The 7,013-nt window shown below is 50.1% G+C and overlaps 1 non-coding gene across 1 annotated transcript; it reads right to left on the reverse strand.

Annotated features, from left to right (window-relative positions):
• Positions 1–5,219: 5,219 nt before the first annotated feature.
• Positions 5,220–5,292, reverse strand: TRNAF-GAA (transfer RNA phenylalanine (anticodon GAA)). The gene has a single exon. It is a non-coding gene; the product is annotated as a tRNA-Phe (tRNA).
• Positions 5,293–7,013: the final 1,721 nt, after the last annotated feature.

The raw sequence follows: 7,013 nt of genomic DNA on the forward strand, positions 1-7,013 counted from the left end.
ACGCATTACGCGTGAGAAGCAGAACGGAGCGCGGCAGAGGAGCCGGCAAGGCGGGAAGAAGCGCGAAAATCGGCGCTAGGACAGCCACGAGCCAGGAGGGGGCCCCACAGCTGTCCTTAAGCCCAGTAAAGGCCACAGCACGGGTAAATGACGCCCCAGGTGAAGGAGAGCACAGCAAGACAGAGGAAGACACCTGAGGGAAACTAACAAGGCAACCAGCCCTATTACATCACGGTAAGCCCTCACAGGCGCCCCAGCAACAGAGAATAGGGGTGCACGCTGGCGGAGACTGCAGGCACATCGACTGCGAAGGCAGGAAGCAGCTCAGAGGCGGAATCTCTCACCACAGAGGGTGGACCAGGAGAGGACAGTGAGTGTGAGAACAGAGAGGACGAGGGAGGAGATCAAAGCGCCCCAGGGAGTCCATCCAGGAAAACTGTTGTCACACCTAAGACCAGGAGGAAGGCTCCAACCATGGCGAGTCAGAGCACGTCTCTCACCCAACTCGTCCCATTCCTCACGAAAAGCGGAGAACCGGAAAGAAAATGGGAAGACTGGAAGAGGTACTTCCTTAACTATCTGGAAGCGCTAGAAGAGGAAGGCGAGACCGCGTTCACGAGTCTGAGGAAAAAGAAGATCCTTCTCCATAACTTAGGTCCAGAAGGGCTCAGGATCTATGACACCATTGTGAAAGGAGAAAGAGCCGCAGCGGACACGGAGGTGTTTGATCACGCCATTGAAGACTTGGACGCACATTACAGGCCTGTAGTGTGTGTCGCCATCGACAGATTTAACTTCTTTCAGAGGAAACAGAAGAGCGGAGAGTCTGTGGACGAATACGTCGTAGCACTGAGGAAATTAGCAGTCACGTGCAAATTTGGGGGACTGCATGATGAATTCATCAGGGATCAAATTATTATGCATACCTCCAGTACCCACATACAAGAGAAATTGTGGGTGAATGGCGACGCTCCACTCAAGGAGATCTGGGCGATGGTCAAAAAAAGCCGAGCTATCGAAAAGGTGTGCCCAGGCGGCGAAGAGGGACGCCCAGGAATCGCAAGCAGTGTGTAGAGTAATGGCGCCAAACAGAAACGACCGTTGGAAGCAAAATGAGACGCGGAAGACCCAGGGAGGAAACAGAGCTGACTTCTCCACTAAATCACAGACGGACAGCAAGACACACAGAAAGGAAAGAAACCAGTGTTACAGGTGTGGTAGCAGTAGCCACATGGGAAACGACAAGGTGTGCCCCGCCTTCAAGGCCAGGTGTTCCTACTGCAACATCTTTGGACACTACGAGAAAGTGTGTCGCAGAAAACCGAAGAATGCCGTAGTGCGCTTGGTAGACCATGATCAGAGAGAAGATTCCAGTGATCAGGACGACAAAGGTGAAGAGGAAGAATTCCTGTACATTGATGTCCAAGTTCTAGAGATGGACGGTTCCAACACAGACAGGCCTCGTCTCGACATGCACATAGGGGGCATACCCTTGGAGATGATCGCGGACAGCGGAGCGCCCATCTCAATCGTCCAGAGGCAGGTATGGGAAGACAACTTTGCAGCGAGGATCAAAGAAACACTCCTACCCATGGATGTGAGACCAGTAACGTACACTGGACAGAAGATCCCCATGTTGGGCTACTGCCCGCTCTTATTTGAATTCAGAGGTCGTCATGCGCAGTGCAAGCTGTACGTAGCGGAGAGAGGGCCGTCTGTTCTGAGTTGGAAGGATCAAGGAGCATTGGGGATCCAGCTCAACCCTGGTGGCATAGAGAAAATCCTACTCATGGACATGGCGGTCAGGGAAGACGTGCAGTTGTGGAGGAAAACATATCCCAAAGTATTCAACGGGCAAATTGGCGAGCTGGGCAAGTACACGCACCTCATCAAACTGAAGGAAGGGGCGGTACCAGTAGTGCACAGAGTGAGGAACATTCCGTTCCGCAGCAGAGAGGCAGTACAAATAGAGCTGGACAGGTTGGAAAAGGAGGGAGTCATCAGGGCGATAGAGAGCGCGGAGTGGCTGTCTCCCCTGGTTGTAGCCCAAAAGCCCAACGGCAAGGTACGTCTCTGCGTGGACCTAAGGGAGTTAAACAAAAACATTGTCGTAGACAGATTCCCCTTGCCGCGCATCAGTGAAATGCTGGCGAAAACAAAGGACGTCACATGGTTTTCCACAGTGGACCTCTCGTCGGCCTATCATCAGGTTAAGCTTCATCCGTCGTGCACCCACCTCACGTCGTTTATCACACCCTTCGGGTGCTATGAGTTCGTGAGGATGCCCTTCGGCTTAGCTTCTGCCGCGGCCGTGTTCCAGAAAATCATGCATAAACTCCTAAAAGACCTTAAGGATGTCCTCTTCTTCCAGGATGACATACTGGTAATGGGGAAGTCGAGGCAGGATCATAACGTGAAACTTCACAAGGTGCTGCAGAAACTGCAAGACAGTGGATTGACTGCCGAGTGGACGAAATGCAATTTGGGAGTGCAGTCGGTCACATACCTCGGCCATGAGGTGAGTGGACAAGGCATAACTCCGAAGAAAACAAACATGAGAGCCATCATGGAAGTGCCCACACCGGAAAGGAAGGAAGATGTTCGGTCATTCCTAGGGATGGCCGAGTATTACAGCAAATTCATCCCTCATTTCGCAACAAAGACACACTACATACGACAACTGCTCAAGGAAAAGAACAGGTTTCAGTGGGGTAAAGAGGAGCAAGAAGAGTTCGACTCACTCAAGCGAGAAATGGGTACGGCCATTCCCCTCAAGGGATTTGACCCCGAAGCTGAGTCTATTCTCACCACAGACGCCAGTGACCGAGGCCTAGGAGCGGTACTAATGCAGAGAGAGGAGTCGGGAGAGATGTTGACCGTCAGCTTCGCCTCCCGCTCGTTGTCGCCCAATGAGGAGAAGTTCAGTGTGGTGGAGAAGGAGATGCTGGCGGTGGTCTGGGCGGTGGAAAAATTCAGGCAATACTTGTGGGGTGCCAAGTTTCTCGTAAAAACCGATCACAAGCCTTTAGTTCGTGTCCTGACATCAAGTGGACATGACCATGCCATGCCCAGGATCGCCAAGATGACCCTACGGCTATTGGACTTTGTCTATGAAGTCGAGCACATTCCAGGGCCACAGAACAAAGTGGCCGACTTCCTAAGTAGGGCAGCTGCCATGGAAGAGGCAAAGAATGAAGAAAGGCAAGAGTGGGAAGGATACGTGGTTGCCACCATCCAGGACACTGAAGAGGTAATAAGCGCCCAGGACTGGGAAGAAGCATACCGAGAAGACACAGACTTGGAGGCCGTAAAAGGATATGTCGTTCATGGCTGGCCCGAGAAGAGACACTTGAAGGAGGAACTGAAGAGATACTGGGAGGTCCGAGAGGAACTGTCTTTGGCTGAAAACCCAATGTTCTTACTCAGAGGGGACAAGGTGATTCCGCCCAGGAACATTCTGGAACGGTTGATGTCCATACTGCATGAAGGGCACCAGGGCATCACAAAAACGAAAGCCTTGGCCAGACAAGCCTACTGGTGGCCAGCCATCGACGCGCAGGTAGAAAGACATGTGCGCTCGTGCGAGTCTTGCGCAAAATCGGACAAGGCCCAGAGCATGCTGAGACCCCCGCTGGGAAGGTTTCCGATTCCAGATGGCCCGTGGGAGATGTTGTCAGTGGACATAATGGGACCAGTCTTGAACAAGGAGGGCACTCAAAAGTACGTGGTGGTCGCCGTAGATAGGTATTCCAAGTGGCCCGAGCTACAAGTCTTGGAGAGAGTGGATACTGAGGCAGTGATAAAGTTCTTGCGTACCACCTTTATCAGCGAAGGCATTCCGAGGATCATCACCTGCGACAATGGACCCCAGTTCACTTCAGAAAAGTGGAAGGCCTTCACCAACAGAAACGGAATTGAAGTGAAGCACACCCCGATCTACCACCCGGCGGGTAACGGCCAGGTGGAACGCTTTAATCGTGTGATTATGGGCACCATACAGGCAGCCATTGAGGATGGCAAGGATTGGGAAATGGAGCTGGAGAAGATGATTTGGGCATACCGAATCACACCGGGTAGCACAGGCTACAGCCCCTTCAAGATCTTAAGAGGCAGAGAGGCCTTCACCAAAGACAATGCAGCATGGAGGAAGTTGATTGTCCAGAGTAAATGGTCACCGGCGGTGGTAAGGAAAAATCTGGAGAGAGCCCAGGATGTCTACACGGCACACTACAACAGAAGAAGGAACACTCAAAGTACAGAACTGGACAAAGGTGATTGGGTGAGGGTGAAGCTAGCCATCATGAAGAAGAAAGGAGAGAGCAAGTTTTCACCTCCCCTCAAGGTGGTGGAGCCTTATGCCAGATCAGCTCTCCTGAGCGATGGAAAGATTTGGTCCATGGACAGAATGGCCAAATGCAGCAAGATACTGAAATGGGAAGACAAGGCGGAAGAAGGAACGGAGAATGTCGCAGAGGATGGAGAAAGTGTAAGTGGAGAAAGGCAAGAGGAATATGTGAACGGAACGGAAGGACTAACAACAGCAGAGGAAGAAAGAGTGAGTAGAGAGACGGAAGGAAAGAACAGAGACATAGAAGAGTGTGAGAAGAAGGCCAAGGATGGGGAAGCAGAAGGTGCGAGAGAGAGAAGGGAACAAGAGACTACAGGAGGAGAGAGAAAGATTGAGAGAGTGGAAACTCGAGCAGGGCGGAGAATCAAGGTACCGGAGAGATTCAAGGATTATGAAATGGACTGGAAGTAAGACTTTTAAAAATTTGTTTATTGTGCATAAAGGGGGGAGATGTGGCAGCGCTCTAGTGTTCCGTGAGCGGAACAGGAACCACGTCACAGGATGTGGTAGGCGGGACACTTAGTTTTCTCTGGCGCTCACCGCCAGAGGTAGCCAGCCCCGGCGCTCCGGTTAATAAACCTGAAATTTAATATACCACTGCGTCTGTGCTTCATTACAAGCTGTAGCGGTGGAGAGAACAAGAAAGATAACAGGGGGGAGGGGAGGGGAGGGGGCATTCCTTGCAGCGCCCGGGGTGAGGAAGAGTCCACAGGTGGGAATGAGGTGAGGAAGCAGGGGGGACACGAGGGAGGGAGGGCGGGAAAAGAAGAATGAAAGGGGAGAGGGACAGGAGGACGAGGCAAAAACAGCCAGAAAAGAATGTGCGAGGTGCGGAGGAAATTATAAATACCAAGGAAGGACAAAAGACATCTGCCGAAACCCGGGATCGAACCAGGGACCTTTAGATCTTCAGTCTAACGCTCTCCCAACTGAGCTATTTCGGCGCCTGGGAAGGTATCATAGTGCGCCACTAAAAAATGACAGGTCGGTGCATTGTTACCGTGAGGTACTGATCGACATTGTAGGTGTTAATTAAACCCACACTTTGCAGCCACGTGAACTCCCCCCATAAACACGAGGAGGCAGGTGCGGACAGAGAAGGGGGGGGCGGGGGTTTGAAGATATCATTAAACCAGGGCAAATGCACCTGCGGCCTCAACCTGGCCCACACCTGAACCTATTGTAAATTCATTGTTCATTGTCTGTCTCTGGATTTCACGCACGCATTCCCTCGGTTAGAGTTTATTACATTGAGCTGCAGAAGTTGAGGATGAGGCTTGGGCAATACAGAACAGTATTTATTCACAGTTACAAAAGTCGAACTTAAGCAGAAATTGCAAGGATTGGACCGTGAGACCAGGAAGCAAAGAGAATAGGCTAATACCTCAGCTGCAGCCCACGCATTCATTCCTTCATATCATAACTTGCAGTTCTATCTCAGCTTCTTTTTTTAAGTTTGAGTTTATTAAAATATATGAAATACAAAGGAAGAAATCATGGGATCGGGGGACCATGAAGAAACAGGAAAATGAAAAGAACAATCAAAGGAGAGGCAATCAAATATCATCAAAAAGAGGGGAGGGAGAAAAAGAGGAATCATAACATTGGATAAAAAGCAAAGCAATAAAACAAGCATTATCTTAAAAATATGAAAAGTAAGCAGAAAAAAGAAAACAGAAATCTCACAAATCAGTATTCGAACAAGGAACTACATACTTCAGGGTGGTTTGCGGACCTCGAGAGAATGAGCATCAAAGGTAATGGAAGAGGGGGAGGTGGAGGAGAGGCAGTCAGACAATGGAAGCCAGAGAAGGTCTCTTTTAATGGCCAGCGAGATAGGGGAGACAAAGTTAGTATCTAGTCTGTGATGAAAACAGATTGCATTCCACCACGACTTAAAGGAAATGGAGGAGGCCTGCTTCCAGTTAGAAGTGATGTGGTGAAAGGCAACAGCCAGAAAGAGATCCATGAGATGGTAGTGAGAGCGTCCTTGGGGAAGTGCTGGAGATAGGGAGCCCAGAAAAACGTGAGTAGGTGAGAAGGGAGTGGAGAAATGGAAAATCTTTTGAAGATGTAACCAAACCAGATGCCAAAAATGGAGAGTGGAGGGGCATTCGAAAAGCATATGAAAAAGAGTTGCTACAGGGTATGGGCAAGACCAGCAAGTGGAAGGGGTATTTGCTGAGAAAGAAGATAGCGTTGTGGGAGTAAAGAGAGAACGATTATAGAGAAAGAAAAGAGTTTGGGTTGTGTTGGCAGCTCTAGAAGTTTTATGTATCTTAGTCCATATTTTGTCCCAAAGGGCAATAGGCCAAACTGAGGAAAAGTCCTGCTCCCAGGCCAATTCGACCTTCGTCTTGGTTCTGTCTATGGAAACTTGAAGTGAGCGGTATAGAAAGGAAGCCGAGGGGGAAGAGTCCAGAACTGAGGCGATGGAACGATGAGAAAGGGGGATGGATTGAGAATCTGGCAAAGATGCAAGGTATGAGACGAGGACGGGATAAAGAGCGTCATATTGGGATCGTGAGCTAGCAGGCAAGGAAAATTGAGATTTGAGAACTGAGAAGGGTAAAGGGACATTGTGAGAAAGTAATTGAGAGATCCATCGGATACCACGGGAATGCCAGGATTTCCAGAAGAAAGTACGGTTGTGTAACATGAGTGA

This window comes from Lissotriton helveticus, chromosome 1_2, assembly GCF_964261635.1.
Source record: "Lissotriton helveticus chromosome 1_2, aLisHel1.1, whole genome shotgun sequence".
NCBI lineage: Eukaryota > Metazoa > Chordata > Amphibia > Caudata > Salamandridae > Lissotriton > Lissotriton helveticus.